At 47.2% G+C, this 16,678-nt stretch overlaps 1 protein-coding gene across 1 annotated transcript in view; it reads left to right on the top strand.

Moving 5' to 3' along the window:
* The first annotated feature begins 4,814 nt into the window (after positions 1–4,814).
* The window catches only part of CASP8AP2 (caspase 8 associated protein 2), a 210,286-nt gene continuing 198,422 nt past the window's right edge, over positions 4,815–16,678 (top strand). The window contains exon 1 of the mRNA XM_085611156.1: positions 4,815–4,918. The gene's annotated coding sequence lies outside the window, so the exon portion shown is untranslated. The remainder of the gene's footprint in view (positions 4,919–16,678) is intronic.

The raw sequence follows: 16,678 nt of genomic DNA, 5'->3' as shown, positions 1-16,678 counted from the left end.
ATGGCACCAGACAAAACACTGAACATGAGCAACAAGACACCCAGTTTACAAAACAAAGATGTACTCAAAGTCTTGAATTACTAGAAAGTATCCCAATGACAAAGGGAGGTCTTGAATTCTGGTGGGGCACAATTAATTATTTGGATAAACAAATCGAAGTAGGTCTAATTCATAGATTCAACAACCATGGTCACAGCTGGTTAGCATGTAGTATGGGATGACCCACAACTGGGGGCAGATAGGATTAAATTGCTATGCGGACGTGTGACACAAGAGGCAACAGTGGGCATGATTTGCTGACCATGCAGTATTGCTGGGGCCTTTATGGCCGATTAGTCAGAGGCACATGTAGCAGTGAATGCTGCTTCCCCCCAGTGCAGTAGTTAGGCGGGTTACATCACCATTTACAGGTTACACTGGGCTTGCTACCAGAGATGGGGCTATCAATCTCCTATAACAATAGGAATCCTTGGCTGGGTGGTCCAGCTGGCACAATGTCAATCGAAAAGGAGAACTCGGCACACCTCCCAGCACTTTTACTTTCAAGACGGCTTTCCGAGTTGTAAGATTGGGGTTGGTAACAGATCGTGATAAGTTATGCCATAATAATCAATTAATCATTGTCTAATAACAGTGTTAATAATTGGGGCAAGCCAATGAGAGTATATAAATTATGATTTTAAAAGGAAACATTAGGGGTATACACCGCTTTCACCAGCGCAGTTGGGCACAAGTAGGTGTAATTTAGAAAGACTGGGGATATATTTCCCATCGGGTCGGTGGGCTCCTATTTTAAGGGTCCCTGATATGAACAGTGCTGTCTTTAATGTGCGTAACCTTTCTGAAGGATGGGCAAGGCTCAGATCCCTGTTAAGAGTAATTGGTTGGAGGATACAAGGTGCCACTATTATTGGGTAGGAGTTTATACTAAGGAGGCTTAGAGAAACAGGTGACCGCGGATCATCATAAAGCGGCGGGGTAATTCATAACCAGCCCAAGGGGTACAATTGGGCAGTGCCAGCGAATAACGTGCCTGGTGTAATTGCGGGATGAGATTGGTACAATAGCTTGGGTCCCTCAAGTTACAACTCATGTTTCTGAGCACAGCCATAACTTTACTGACTGCGGGAGGCACTACACCCCTCCATGTAATAGGATCAATTAAAGGATGGGGCATATAGGTCAGAGCTAATTAAACATGCCTTTAAACTCTGTATTTCACCGGGCCCGAGTACTGCACTTCAAATGCAGGGGTTGAATTGGAGGACATGCCACCAGACAAATCCTGCTTAAATTTCAATTAATTTTAACACTGGGACTGGTGCTTACAAACTCCTTTCATGGTGCAGTCGGAGAAAGAAAAGGAAGTGTATAGAAACCGCAAATATTTGAATACGGTTAAAGAAAGCAAGGGATTTACTTGGTGATGCTCAAAAGACAAACATGAAACTGGATTATGACACAATATTGGTTCAATGGAGTTGCATCAATAAAACGGTGTGAGGTGCAAACTTAGTGGCCAGTCAACGGAAATGTGCTCTCAGCAAAACCAGTCAAATAACAGTGCGTGCCACAGGATGCTTCACTTAAAGTTAGCGACTGCCTGCCCTATGGTCAGCACAGCCAGGTGGTTTAGGGGTGGTTGCCCTGGAAAGAGGGGCAGGATTCCCAAAATGTTGGGAACACATGTTTAATGGCTGACAAAGTTTATTAAAAACAATTCACATTTCTATAATTTAGGGAGGGGGAAGGCAAGATTTGAGCATCCGTTTACCCAACGTTTTCTCCAGCACAAAGCTTTCCCACTAGTCTGCATCCCGGCAATATCTGTATCAGAATTTTGGCGCTGGGCAAACCATGCTAGGGTGGGTTCATCAGTATGGCAACACATCATCAAAAGACAATAGTTAGACTGGGGTTGGTTTCCAGGAAATGTAGGAAGTTGACTCTGTATATATTATACCAAAAAGAGGTATAGTGAGCACAGAGTCCAGTGAGTACGCAGAGGTATAGCAGAGGCTAAAGTAGATAATACCTTACTCTCTTTTGTGGTAGTATGGTTAGCAGACAGGCTTATCAGAGGGTAGTGTTTAGCATTTGTGTACACACTCGGGCAAGAAATGATGTCACACACTCAAAGACTGAACCAGACCAATTGTTTGCCATACAGAATGAGAACATGAAATGAAGCAAAGCGTTAGAGGTGCAATTATGGGAACCTCGGGTCACACCCCTGTCTCAGGTCCACCCTTGCCTTGGGTTAGGTGGTAAAGGCACACTGGGCATCCATGAAAGGGCATGACACAGCCCCAACACCGTCGGACATGTTAACAAATGGCCAGGATTGGATAGAGCTAGGCCTAAAGCCCCCGTTCAAGTGATGCAAGGGTATGATCAGGCAAAATACCCTACTCTCTTCTAATCATGAAAGGTAATTATCATCCACAAGGGGTCCTATTTCTTGCCGATGCTGTACTCCCATGCAAATGGAGGTAAGCGGGTAAAGATATTTGAATTGTGTTGACCACAGACAATAACATATTAACAAATATACTCATGTCCTTGGAGGAATTCACCAAAATGCAGTAGGAACCAGCGGAGGCGGTTCTCCACCCCACATTTTAGTAATTCACTTTGGTAGTATGCCGGTTTGCATATGGTTACCAGTGAACCCTGAATTTGGGGCCTGGGCAGTGTGAGGTAAATACAGGGCATACCCATCCCTAATCAGAAAGGCACAAGCTGGCACACAGGGCACCACAGGGACATCACACAGAACTGTGGTTAAAGAAGAGAACAGTAGGTTCCCAACTGGTCCCTAGGGGTCTGCAGATAAAGCGGCAAATGGCAGTAATTGGGGAAGATAACTGAATGGTGTTGATCACAAGCGATCATTTTTAACACACATACTTATGACACTTTGAGGCTCCTCCTGCACTCGGACAGCAGGACTAGTTCCCCCCGGCATGCATCGGCACAGTTTGATTACAAAGCTGCAAGAGAAACTAGTGTGGGGCTGGTCCCCACCCTATAGTTTCGAAATTCACCTGGGTGGCTATGACCTCACCTCACTGGGGGCCTTGTACGCTAATTAAATCAATGAAGTTTGCCTTGGTTGAAACCAGCAATACACGTGTCACTGTGATATATGGCGGTCCCTAGATGCTGTTTGGCGACATTAGCCTGCACAGGGTATGGTTTAAAGCTAGGTCCGGGGAGGCCATCGAACATTCCAACAGAAGGATAAATAAAGCCATGTGCAAGCTCTCCCAGTAGAAGGGCTTGGATCAAATCAAATAAAATATGAAGGATTGGTTAAATAGGGCATGGCCTCATTAGTGCAAACACCACAGGGTACTCCGATGAGGACAGGGTACACCAGAGGTGGATAGGGACTTGGTACGGCTAGCAGGACTGGTAACTGCAGGTTGCAGGAGGTTATGGAGCATGACATGGTGGGGGGAGTGGGGCCAGATATGACAGCGGCAAAATCCAGGGAGTTGGCAGAGTTACAGGGTGATCCGGAGGCTGATTGGTACTAAGGGGTACCCTCTCAATGAGCACAGCAGGGGTGCTCTATGCCAAACCTCAGGAGTCTTTATGGCAGGATCTGGGATGGAAACGTTGGCACTTTGCTGGTCCTTCGGGCGGTTGTAAGCCTGAGCAAGCAGGGGCTTACCTTGCAATGCTCCGCCCCTCAAAAAGTGTGATTAAAGTCCTGGACTGGGGGTCCACGGTCTGTAAGGGGAGGAAATCCCCAGATATATGGTAGCACCGATTGGGTTGGCCACAGTGTTGTTTGATTCATCAGGCGGGTGGGCAGCTCAGGTTACTCAGAACTGCATGCCCTTTGATCACCCATAAGTTATCCCACCACGTTGGCATACTTCATGTATGAAATAGGCCTTCATCAAACTGTTTTCTAACAAAATTTGTGTGAAGTGATTATTTATTGCACTGTGTACGAAAAAATCGGCACTATGCAGCTGTCCACGGCGCACGCAGTGTGCCCTTTTAAGAGGGCGGCCCCCTTAGTACCACATTCTGGCACATCCACTGCGCTCCACTGACTGGGACTGGCTCCTCGGGCAGGTGGACAGCTCAGGTTACTCAGCGCTGCCTGCCCTTGGATCGCCCATAAGTTAACCCACCACTTGGCAGACTTCATGTATGAAATAAACCTGCAGCAAACTGTTTTAGAACAAAAAATTTGTGGCGTGATTACTGCAGTGTGTACTAAGTACCTTACTATGCTTCGGGGGAGGGTTGCCGATATCGGCACAATGTGTGCTCTTATCAGAGGCGCAACTAGAGCCAAATTTCGGGGGGGGGGGGCGGGGGGGAGACCAAGCAAAAATTTCGGGGGGGGGCTGAATCTTTAAACAGTAGGCAGAGTGGCGCTGATTTAGGGGGTGGGGGGGGCTGAATCTAGGCAGAGTGGAGCTGCAGGGGCTCTTAGAAGGGGTGAAACAACAGCGAGGCCTCATTAACATGCAAATGGTCTTTTTAAAGACCTGTGAAGTGCTCGGGCGCGGCTTTGTGTCTGCCCGGGAAGCGGTCTCATCCGGGCTGCCACACACGACGGGGGGGGGCTGAAGCCCTTTGAGTTCAATGGGTGTTGCGCGCCTGGCTCTTATACTAGCTCTGAGAATATGGGGGTTCCAGCTCTGCCGTACAAGCCCCTGCCCCCGCAGTTCGAGTCTACTTGCTCCCCTGCCCAGCACTAAATTCGGACTAAACGAACAGGTTACGGTTTCAAATGTAACCGCTCTTACAGACAGGAAACTGGGCAGCTCCTGACGTCAGCAGGTCTTAGAACATTCTGGGCAACAGCTGAACTCAGCGCGAGCAGTCAATATGTCGGCTGAAACTTGGAGTACTATAATACAGGCTGGACGGCGCACTCTTCTTGATATAGGTGAGTCTGGCGCCGTGCTCTAGTTTCCCCGAAGTCTTAATTTTGAGCCCACCTGGAGAGAACTGTCGAACCAGAAGTAAAGTAGGCGTGTTGCGAGCACCCAGCCAATGCGTTGTTGTCTAGTAAAGCCGGAAGTGACGCATGTGGGTGGTCGGTCTGGAGACGGAGCAACTCGCAAGGTTTCACATATTTTGTACTCGCTTTATTGTATACGCTGAACGGGACTCAAAACTTTCCGAGTTTTGAAGGTGAAGCAATTGTAGTCTGAGCAACGCTGGAGTGTTCTGCAACGAAAGAGTAGGCTCTGTAGGGATTCAAGCGGCGCAGGTAGCCGAGCAAGGAACACCTTGTTCTCGCTTCCCAAACATACTCCAGTTGGTTAAGCTTGTGGAGAGGCTGGTATTTTCTATTAGCATAGGGGCTTAATATATTATCTTGATTAAGACTTCGAATTAATGTGGATGATGCTGCTGTATATTGTGGACGGACGATTACAGTTGCAAAGTAATATGGAAAAAAGCCCGGCTCTAAAAAAATTCTGTTATGAAATTGGCTAAGGCTGAGGATTTTGGGGATTTGCGAACCAAAATCATTTGGGCTGAACAATTCAAAATTTGCGAACATACGTGACAAGAATTTTCAATTCTATTAAGGACAAGGAGGCGAGGATTATGCTTTCTCATTTCTTTACTAGAAATGCTCAGCAGCCAATAAAAACACAGTAAAACGAAGAGAAAAAACTACAATACCCATAATCACAAGGGTATCACGTGAACAACCATAGAGACCACAGTATAAAAGGTCATATAGAAAGTACAACATCCTCTTTCTATGGTGAGGAGAACAGCTTAAATAAAATCAGTCCAAGAACAACGATGACCATCAGGGAGAAAAAACCATCAGCAACGGCAAAAGACCATATTGGAGAACGAAGCACTGGAAGGCCACATGACTCTGGAAGCAGAAGAACATCGGATGCAGGAGAGACCAAATGGAACAGAAACACCATCATTTCGGGTCAGAACCTGAAAAAAGACAGACTGCCGTAATACACATCCAATACAGATAGTATAAACATCATAGGGGGGGATTAGAGAAACAATGAATTAAAAGAAATATAATGCATATGCAAAAGCAACAGTATAAATGCAAAATATGTACATAACAATAACAATGGGTGGGATAATCCTCGCCTCCTTGTCCTTAATAGAATTAAAAATTCTTGTCACGTATGTTCGCAAATTTTGAATTTATGTCAGGACAGGAGGCTCCGATTATGCTTGTTCAAAGCTTATCCACCACCACTGAAGCAAGGTGATCAATTGGCTTATAATAGAAGGTTTTAAACCTAGAATGAGATGACCAATCTGCGGCCTTCATAATGTCAAACAAAGTAACACCCATAGAGAATGCTTTAGAAGCCATAGCCCCACGTGCCGAATGAGCACCAAAAATGGAAACATCAATGCCGGCCTCAGACATGAGCCATCGAACCCAACGAGCTAAAGTAGCCGGGGTAACAGGGCGAAAAGGCTTCTGCAAAGCAATCAACAGTTGACCCTGCATATCGGAACGTAAAGGGGCAGTACATACCTCATAATCCTTGACGCATTGGACCACACAAAGATTGGGATGGTCAGGAAAAGAAGGATAGGTAATTGAGTAAGTATTTGTTTTGGTACGTCGAGAAAGACGAAAAGTGACACCTTCAGGGGTAAAACTGCGACCCGCCAAGTCCAACGCACGAACATCAGACACCCGCCTGCAAGAAACTAGGCATAACAACATGGTCAGTTTGGCTGACAATTGTTTGCGGGAGAGCAAAGAATTGGGAGGCCAGGCTTCCAAAAACTTCAAGACAACGGATACATCCCATAAAGACGCGTATTTAGGACATGGAGGAGTCGCCAGACGTATACCCTTAAGCAATTTAGAAATCAAAGGGTGTTCACCCGCGGGTTTACCATCAAGAGGGACATGGCCTGCCGAAATGGCAGAACGGAAATTATTAACCGTCCGATAAGCCAAACCGGAGGAAGCAAGAGACGCTAAAAAGTTAACAATTAGAGATACATCAGCTGCAGCGGGATCAGCTTCCCGTTGAACACACCAATCACACCATCGTTTCCAAGAGCCTGAGTAGCGTTTGTGAGTATTGGGTGCCCAAGATCCACTGCAAGCGTCTCGGGAAAGGCCTGGGACCGACCAACGGTCCCCGAAAGTCGCCAAGCCAGAAGACGGAGAGAGCCTGACTGGATCAGGGGATGCGGATCGCCGAGAGGGTCCAGCAAGAGATTCCACTTCTGGGGAAGAAGGATCAGCACTGCACAACACATTTCCAGGAGAACTGGGAACCAAGCTTGAGCCCTCCACAGAGGGGCAATCAGAATCAGCTCTGACTGATAACGCTTTGTGCAAGCCAGGACTCTCGGAATCATCATGAACGTGGGAAAGGCGTAGCACAGAAGGGGAGGCCAGGTTTGGAGAAATGCGTCCGTGGCCAGGGCTTCCAGATCCGGCCTCCAGCTGAAGAACCGAGGAAGCTGAGTGTTGAGGCGAGAGGCAAACAGGTCGATGTGACACTGGCCCCAAATCCGACGGAGAGAGCGGAAAACACGAGGATGAAGCCTCCAATCGCTGTAATCGCGAAGGTGACGCGAATGCCAGTCCGCAATCTGATTGTTGCGGCCGGGAAGATACTCGGCAATAACAGTGATCTTCTTCTGCAGACAAAAGTGCCAGAAATCTTTGGCGATCTCCGCCAATATCTTGGATCTCGTGCCGCCCAACTTGTTGACATAACGAACCGCGGACACATTGTCCATGCGGAGAAGAATGCAACAGTTGGACCGAAGGGGAGTGAAGCACCGGATCGCAAAGGATCCCGCCAGGAGCTCCAGACAATTGATGTGGAGAGACAACTCCTGAGGGGACCACCGACCCCCGTTGATATTGGACCGCACCGGGCTCCCCAACCCCACAGGCTGGCATCGGACTCTATCACCAACTCCGGGGAAGAACCGAACAGGGCTCGACCATTCCAGGCCTCCATGTGGTCCAACCACCACTGCATCTCGCACCTCGCCTCCTCTGAAAGAGGAATCTGATCGGAATAGCGAAGGCCGTGTTGGAGATGACGGATCTTCAACCGTTGTAACGCTCTGTAATGCAGAGGACCCGGAAAAATCGCCTGAATTGACGACGCCAAAAGACCGACTACACAAGCTATAGATCTCAATGATACAATCTGTTTGGAGATAATCGAAACCAACTCCCTTTTGATGTAGCAAATCTTTTGATTGGGTAAAAGAAGCTGACAGGTCAGAGAATTGATCTGGAAGCCTAGAAAGTCTATCACCTGAGATGGGATGAGAACCGATTTCTGAGGATTCACTAGAAATCCCAGAGATTGTAAGAGGTCGATCGTCCATTCGAGATGCGAAATCAACTTGAGGGGACAATCTGCCATGATCAGAATGTCGTCCAAATAAATAATCAGGCGGAGACCCCGAGCGCGTAAGCATTCCACCACGGGCTTCAGAAGCTTCGTGAAGCACCAGGGAGCTGACGAGAGGCCGAACGGGAGGACCGTGTATTCGAACCAATCCCTTTGCCATTGGAACTGGAGAAACCGACGATGTGGGCTGAAGATCGGAATCGACAAATAAGCATCCTTGAGATCTAGGCGATCCATCCAATCTCCCTCTCGGAGAAGATCTCGCAAAAGATGGATCCCCTCCATCTTGAAATGGCGGTAGACCACCCTTCCGTTGAACTCTTTGAGATTGAGGACCAAACGGGATCCGCCCCCTCGTTTCTGCACCAGAAACACAGTGCTCACAAAACCTCTTGGATGATGAGTAGTACGAAGAATAGCCCCTTTTGCAAGAAGGGAGTCTATTTCTGTTGAAATAATCTCCCGATCCTGAAGAGAGAAAAACAACGGGGTTGGAAGGAGGGTTTGGGGCTGGGGTTGGGACTGGTAAAACTCTATCTTGTAACCTTGAACTGTGTCCAGCACCCAAGCATCGTTGGAGATTAACTGCCAATTGTGGAGAAAAAATTGGAGCCTTCCCCCCAAAACCACTTCGGAAACTGGAATCAACCTCACCTGAATTGTTGGAGTCTTGATGACCTCCTTGATGTCCACCGAAGCGACCCCTTCGGAACTGTCCTTTCCCTTTGCGGGAGGGATAGAAGCTGGAACGGGGGGAGAAGCCGGAGTCTTGACCACCCCCTCTGTGGGACTGGAATCCTCTCTGGGAATTCTGCTGTGATCCACGGTCGAACGAGCGTCCCCTAAGACGTCCGGCCTTGGCAAAAACCGGCCGAAACGCCCGCTGCAGCGAGGCTTGGGCCTTGTCAAGGCCACTGAAAGTGGACACAAAAGGGGTAAGCTCCTTCAAGAACGGCTGACTAAATAAGAGTCCCTGAGCCAAGGGGCCGGACTCTGAAGACGAGAGCTCTGCCAGCTTAGGATCAAGTCGGAGAAGAATGGAGCGGCGTCGCTCACAGGAAATTGTGCAATTGACATTGCCCAACAGACAAATGGCCCTCTGGGACCATTCAATGAGTTCGTCAGGATTCACAAGAGCTGAAGACTCTTTGGCAAGAACACCCAAATCTAAAATCTTAGTGAGCGGGACCATGAAATCCAACAATTTATCTTGGCAGGAACGCCAAGACCTGTCAAGACCCTTCTTGGGGTCTCTGGCGTACTTTTTAAGATACGTGACCATAGTAGGATCCACCTCTGGGGTATCGGCCAAATGGTCCGCCAAATCAGGACGTGGACATTCGGATCTCAGGCGGGCCCTGACATCTTTTTCAAACGGCTGACGAATAGGAGACTGCACATAGTCCGCCACTGCTGGAGATGGCAACCAAGATGAAGAATGTGGATGCACAATATCAGAGGGTTCAAAAGTGAGAATGGGAGGATGAGAGGGGGCGTCCACGAAGTGCTCCTTACGAGCCTTCTTTCGTGGAGGAGGTTCAAACTCAGAAGAAGTGGAGGAATGAGCTTCGTCAGCATCCGTATCTGGGAAGGATGAAAACGAGGTCCCAGCCGACCCCTTAGCAGTAGCCGTGTCCGAAGACAGCGTTTTGGCCAACTTTTTAAAATCAGACCTATGAGGATTGACAGGGGATTTAGACGCACGAGCAGCCGGTACCCAACCCTGTTGCTGTGAGTAACGAGTTAAATGACGCTTTAAGGGATTAATAGCTTGAACAACCGCCTTATTAACGGACTGCCGTACTCCCTGATCCAGCGCTTCCACCAAATCATGCTCCAAAGAGCCAGAAGGATCCTCATCATAGTAATAGTCATCTTCATAGTAATCCTCCATAATGACACAAAGTGTAGCAAAGTATAAGCCCACAGAGATGACAACAATCAATAATGGCCAAAGGCACAATGCAGGGGAGTAAGAAAACCCCACATCAAGCCAACAGTGTAGATTATATAATCTGAGCACTCTATAAAAAAAATTGAAATGTGGAGGGAGGGCTTGCTGGCAGAAAAAACTGTCACTCTAGGCAAAGCCTATGATCAATTGTACAGCCCAAAAGATATAGATGTGCTAATGGGCGTCAGAAGGGGCGAAATATACAGGCTGTGGGCACTGGGCGCAAATGCGACCTTTCTATGAGGAGAAATCACTCGTTTCCGAATAAAAGATGGCCGCCGCGCACGCGCGGTAACGGCCGCCCGGTATATTTTGAAAACGGAGCACTCGCAAACTCAAGCGCGAGCCTCCCAGCCCCTGTCTCCTTCGAAGCGCCCGTCTCAGGGAAGGTGGCAAACCTCACGCTCCCCGCACAGACGACAGCGGCGAGCGAAGACCAAAAACCCGATACGGGAACCATAGCAACCTAGTAAACAACAGCGTGAAACACACTGAATCATACACTCGCAACAATAAAGCATACAGCAAAATTGCAACAGTAACAAGCGTATGAATAGGAAAAGTAAGAAACACTTAACTGGCTGCGGAGCAGCAAAGAAAGAGGATGTTGTACTTTCTATATGACCTTTTATACTGTGGTCTCTATGGTTGTTCACGTGATACCCTTGTGTTTATGGGTATTGTAGTTTTTTCTCTTCGTTTTACTGTGTTTTTATTGGCTGCTGAGCATTTCTAGTAAAGAAATGAGAAAGCATAATCGGAGCCTCCTGTCCTGACATAGAATTAAATATATATATCCAACGCAAGAACCACAATGTACTTAACTGAGTCTGGGTATTGTAGACTGTCGCACTAGGCTGTGGGGCCGAAGAAAGAACATATACTTACTTTCTGGTGCTGGGAGTGGCTTCCAGTGGTCCACTCCTCGTTTCATAGCTGCCAAGGATTCGTATTGCTTATGTGTAACATTTTTCTAATTTCTGTGTAATTTTAATAGATGTTTAAGAAATGCTCTTTCAGAACAGTCCTAGATCTCTGCTCCATTCAGCGCTGCATTCTGGACTTTTATTTTATAAACCCAAATAGCGGGAAAAAACAAGTGGCCGTCTTCTACCGTTGCAATCTGCAAGATTGCTTCCACATGCGGTAAGGAGATTACTACTCGTATGCGGGTGCCTCTTCTATTTTACATTATATCACTGCCCAGGTAGGTAAATTCTCTCATTTGACAATACCAGAGGTGTCCAATCTAAAGTTGATGTTTTTTTACTTTGTGTGTGTGAAACATCCCATTTTTTGTACCAAACCCACAAACCTATCCAGTACATTCTGTATGCCCCTTGATGTCTTGGAGACCAATAGTGGGTCATTTGCAAATAGTAAAATACATATTTTGGAGAGCCCAATTCTCTGTGTGTCATTTGAATATGTTTCCACAGCTTCCACTACATGGGTAATATTTACAGAAAATAGTAGCTAGGGGCTAGTGAGCAGCCCTTAGGCACACCCATTTCAACAGGGAGTGGAACTGCAGTTTTACCTGCTGGACCCCAGCTTACTAGCTGTGTTTTCACAATGTAACGTAATCAACAGATTCAGCAGTTTTGGTGCAATGACCTGGACAGGCAGTAATGTCTATAAAAGATTTCTTGGGACATTGTCAGAAGCAGACCTCTGGTCTACAAATACCATATATAAAGCTTCATTCCTTAGTATTACTTTACTTCCGAAGGAGTAGATAGAATCTGAATACCTGATCAAGCGTACTGGTCTTCCTAAATCCAGTCTGACATTGAGATAGAATCTCACTTTTCTCTGTCTAGCTTTCTAGTCTTTGATGTAGAACACATGAAACGATTTTTTTGAGATTATCAAGGAGACTTATTTGAAGGTAGTTGGCTGGATTATATCTGTCACCTTTTTGAATTGGGCAATATTTCTTCATATAATCAAGTTGGAGGGATAAGTTCCCATCTCAAGAAGGCGTTGCTCAGACATACAGCGTATTTCCACCATAAAACATGATTACATTTATATACATTTGCTGGGATTTTTTTTCGGACCAGATGCTCTGACCTGTATATGCTTATTGTAAGAAAACGGGCAATTAGTTGTGTGGCATACACAAGTAATGAGTCATTATTCATCCTCCACTGGGAACCAAACGCCCCATTGCAGCACTTGAGTTTCTCAGGGTAGCAGAGCAATCCAATGCCTGCTCAAGAGAGCTGGTGTGGGCTAGTAATTCACCATTTGCTGGAACGGTGTAACACTGAATAAATAATTGTCCAGTCTGTGCTTTTTCTTTAGAAAAAGGAAAAGTACATATATTACACACACATACTACTCAATACTATGCATTAATTTACAAATATATACATTAAGTAGATGGAAAATACCATAGTTGTCATTGTGAAATCACCTCTGACCCCCCCTAAATGGTCCTACAAACACATCAGGTAAGTCTGTAGGCTTGGTCAGAGGCTCAAGATCAACAAACGTGTTAAAGACTTCATTTTGTACATAATTACTATCATCAATAGTAACCCTGTGTAAATGTACTTGTTACTGTTAGTAAAGCAAATGCACTTTGATCAGTAAACGCTGTCAACATTATTGTAGCAATAAAGCATTAAAATTAACATCAAACTTGACTGTGCTTTTTAAACCCTGTCAAACCATGAAAATGCAATTATAAAAACAGCCCCTAGAGGGCATTACATTCTGATCACATAATATGCATACATAAACGTAGTCCCTAGAGAGCGTTGTACAACATGTACTTTTCTTTAGACACCTTCAGGATACAGTAACGGCAGCCATGGACTTAGCCCCTAGAGGGCATTGTGCTCCCAGGTCTAGCTCCAGCCTGAGGAGTGCTAGGCAAGGGAATAGAATCCCAGGTAAGTCATATTTCCTTCGACCCTGCAAACTTGGGGTCAGCACATTCCTTGGGGGAGCTGCAGTTCTTCTGCAGCTTACCTGTGCTTTCTTTGCCATTTTGGTGGTGGTTCGCTGTCGCGGAGCCACCACAATCAGCAGAAATTGCTTCTACAATAACCAGCCCCACAAGGTATTATGGGGGTACTCCCTCCAAGAAGCGTGCATATTTGATAAGCAGCTCTGGCTTCTTGTTTTGATGAAGCCACGCAGCGTGCACTTTCCTTCCTTGTTTTGAGGGGGCTGTTTGTCTCCGTCTTGTCCTTAATGAGTTCCTGGTGGAGAGCCCTAGCCACCTGGAACACTTTCCGCAGGCCTCCTGGCTCCAGAGTGGTTCCACTGACTCCCTGTGCCAGCCTTCCTGTTCTTTCTTTGCAGCTTTTCTTGTCCTTGGCACAGAAGTATAGTCCTTCCCTCTACTAGTCCTTAGGGTTATAAGGGGATTTGCTTCCCTAGTCTTGGGAAGAGCCCCACTGGTTGTGGGGGCATCTGTAGTCTGAGTCCCTAATCCAGATGGATATCAGGGGGGTACCTCCTTTCAGCTGTCCATGGCTGCCACCTGTAGTCCCAGTGTCCAGCAGAAAAACACAACAAAGAGAGAGCTCCCCCCTTGTACAAAACCTTCTGAGTGGGGTGTAAGGTTCTTGAAGCAAGGCATCACCGGCCTACCCTGGGGTGCCACGCCACCTCTCTGCCCCTGTTTCATCCCTCCTGCGCAGCATGCTGGGACAATTCCAAATGGGGTCGGTCTGCCACAGATGGGAGGATTTCAACATTCCCCCTTCCTAACTCTCTTTGAAAGGGCCTGGAGTTGGGGATCCCAGGCCCCTCACTTGATCCTCGGTGGCACTCACCCCATTCTGCACGGTGGTGGAGGCCAGGAGCTGGGGGTCCTGGGCCCCTATGAATGAAATCCTGCCTGGGGTTTGGGATCCCCATGCCCTTGAATCTCTAGGAAGGGTGCCCCGTGCACTCTCCCTCCTAGGGTTAGTGTTGGTGAACCCTTTTTGCTGCAAACACCTGGCCATGGCCCACCACAGGGGTAGGAAATCCCCCTGCTGCAGAGCTCCATTTGCTCCATGGCTGGGCTGCGGGAGGGTCAAAGGTCAAATCCTTTGCTTAGTCATATCTCTGGCCCCGGTATCCATGGCTGCCACGTGCAGTCTCAGTGTCCTACAGAAATAAAACAACAAAGAGTGAGCTCGTTCCTTGTACAAGACCTTTTAAGTGGGGGTGAAAGGTTCCAGTAGCAAGGCAGCTCTGGCCTATCCCGGGATGCCACATCACCTTTCTGCCCCGTCCCAACCCTCATGTGCAGCATGCTGGGACAATTCAAAAGGATGTCACCCAGTAGTCACTAGTCAAATCTCCTCTGGGGGCCTCAGCTCCGCCACTTGCTAGCATCACTGCTGAGGCCTTTCTCACTAAAACCTCAAAGGGAAACCCCCTACTGTGTTGGCTTCAGTTGTCTGGGCTTCCTCTTTTTGTTCAGTGGGCTTGGGCTGGCAAATCCCTGGTACAGTGTGACAGCTGGTTGTTTGATGTAGCTCCTTCATTCCCACCCCTTTCATTCTCATGAGCTGAGTGAAACATATTTAATGGCTCCCTTTGTGTGGGAAGGCCTGTGTTCCTGCTGCTGGAGACAAATGTAATTAACTTGGCACAGCAGGGTGACAACAGGCCTGGGCTCTGATCCTGAGCTGATCCTGAGAAATATGACAATACTGGATGACCCATAAACTGTACAGATATTTTCTTTAAACTCATATTCGGCATACAGATTCCACCCGAGTTCAATATGTCACTGGTCTCTGTAGGCCAAAGGGAAGCAAAGCTGCACTTTAAGCCAGTCTTCCCCATAGCTGTATAATGGAGTGTCACTCCTGACGAGACAATAAACCACACTGACGTTCCATATAAGTGTACACTAAGATTATGAGGCCTACCCCAGGTCAATATCCAATCCTGCAGGGTCCCCTCTGCGCCAGGCTACCTGTACGCAGTTACTGGGCACGACAGGAGCCTCACACACACAGACCTCACATGTGTAACCAGCCAAGTGCCCCTTGTATTTGCTGCATTGAAGCAGCTTTATCTTAAAAGGCGGAAACTGGTGGTAAACACTCACAGTCCATTTACTGTGGTTTAGTCTCCGGTGGTGGGGCTCACCCACAGAAAAAAGGTCACATAGCAGGTGGCCAAAAAGCAAAACATCCAAGCAGATTTTATTGGCAAACCCCATCTCCTTACACTTATTAGTTGCCTAAATGACTTAATTTTTTTTAAAACACTTTTTATTGATATTTCAAGAGCATTCATAACAATCTCTGACATTGCTTATAATGAGGATCATTCCAGAAATACATGTATATTCAGTTAACATCTGACACAGTAATACATTGATATGATCACATCTTATACCATTCCTCCGAGTTAGCGCCCAATCGAGGATATTAACACCGCCACCTATCCCTCAACCGTCCCTCAACTTCTTAATCACTCATTTCTGATTCTGAGTTTTCTTTCGGGGGCTCGCATATATCCCCACAATACCTGTTCCACCCCCCCATATCTGAGTCCATTTTTTGGGGCATCCTCTATGTACATATAGTGCCTTTTCAGCAATCATTGTAGTATCCATATCCCTGCACCACTGGGGGAGGGTAGGGGCTGTCCGGATCCCCATCTCTGTGCTATGTTTCGCTTTGCCATCATCATGCCTAATGTTACCCATGTTTGCGTTGTGCAGTTAAGATCTGTGGGTTCCCATATGTTAAGGAGGCATCTCCTTGGTTCTGGGAGAGTCGTGATTTTCGTAACTTGAGAAAGTGTACGCATTACCGCCCTCCAGTATTGGACAATCATGGGACACGTCCATAGGGTGTGAAAGAGAGTCCCTTCCTCTCCACAGCGTCGAAGACATAGCGGCGAGTCTGTCCGCTTGAGCTTATATAGGTGAGTTCGGGTATAGTAAGTGCGATGTAGCATTTTTAGTTGTATTAGTTTGAGTTTTGATGGTATTGCCACCTCCCTGGGTGACGAAAGGGCTTCTTGCCATTCTGTGTCATCGAAGTCTCCTATTTCTGCTTCCCATTTAGATTTGAGGACTGCTAGGGAGTCTGGCTGATTCATTATGATTTTGCGATACGTTTGAGATATAGCTTTTTTGTTGAGATGGCCCGTGAGGAGTCTATCCTCCAACGGTGAGGAGTCCGCCAGCCGTGTGCCCGGTGTGATCTCAGCCATAAGTGCGTGTCTTATTTGTGTATAGCGGAATTTTTCGGTGTGCGCCAGGTCGTATGTAGTCTGTAATTGGGCAAATGTAAGTACCTCCCCCTTCTTCCAGAGGTCTCCGACTCGCGAGATCCCTATCAGATCCCACTGCCGAAATCCCTTAGTGTTACGCAAC

Source organism: Triturus cristatus, chromosome 6 (assembly GCF_964204655.1).
Source record: "Triturus cristatus chromosome 6, aTriCri1.1, whole genome shotgun sequence".
Lineage (NCBI taxonomy): Eukaryota > Metazoa > Chordata > Amphibia > Caudata > Salamandridae > Triturus > Triturus cristatus.
The sequence above is the reverse complement of the archived record's forward strand: the minus strand, read 5'-3'. Positions and strand labels throughout refer to the sequence as shown.